Genomic DNA, 1,052 nt, shown 5'->3' on the forward strand with positions numbered 1-1,052 from the left:
AGAAATCAACACATTTCATTCTGTTTCTTATGTCAAAATCATGTATTGCAACCTTTTATCTATCTTTTGTGTTTCATCAAATCTTAACCATGGTGATTGTAAACCTCAGGTTACTGATGCAGTAGTAGTGGCAAGATACCTAAGGGCGACACTCGTGATTCCAGACATAAGGGGAAGCCAACCTGGTGATCGGGGGTGGTGCGGCGGTGGTGCGGCGGTGGTGCGAGAGAGGGAGACGACAGTGTGTGAGGGAGAAGGAGACGGGAGGGAGTGGTGGTCACGAGAGGGAGGAGATGAGTGGTCGCGGTGGTGTAGGGACGAGAGGGAGACGATGGTGTGTGAGGGAGAAGGAGACGGGAGGGAGCGGTGGTCACGAGAGGGAGGAGATGAGTGGTCACGGTGGTCACGGTGGTGTGGAGACGAGAGGGAGACGATGAGTGAGCTGGGAGTCATCATTTTTAGGATATTAGGGTTTTTTTTTTAATTTGAGTTTACCTACTCTTCAGGTCACAGGTTACATTTTAAACAAATAAGGATTTATTTAATAAATTCTAAAAAGTCTAAGGATTTATTTAACAGATTTTAGAATGTCCAATGGTTTATTTGTTCCAAAAAATTATCCAGGGACTTAATCATTCCAAAGAGTAAAGTCCATTGGGTTTTTTTGGACTTTTCCCTCTACAATATAAGCATTTTCAAGAACTTTTTGGCGATTTCATCAAAGAGGAAAAAGCTTTGGAAGAAAAAAATGTCTATTCACTTATTTTGGTTGTCACAATGCCATATAAATTTTAGGTCCGACTTTATTTGAAAAGCTCATTCGTTATAGAATTTATTATAAATAAGAGTATCTCGAACAACTAAGTTAAAATAAAAAATTTGGAAATTAAAGATTTTTTTACTCCAACTACTATACTAAAACATCTATAGTATATTATAAAGCATTTGGTTAAAACTCTTAAAACTCTTAAAACTCTTAAACTCGTTCATCCCTAAACGATTTCATCAATATCCGATTTCATCTCATATCTGAATTAGTGTAACTAACTGCA

The sequence above is a fragment of the Cynara cardunculus genome (genome assembly GCF_001531365.2).
Source record: "Cynara cardunculus var. scolymus isolate 2C chromosome LG 1, CcrdV1, whole genome shotgun sequence".
Classification (NCBI taxonomy): domain Eukaryota; kingdom Viridiplantae; phylum Streptophyta; class Magnoliopsida; order Asterales; family Asteraceae; genus Cynara; species Cynara cardunculus.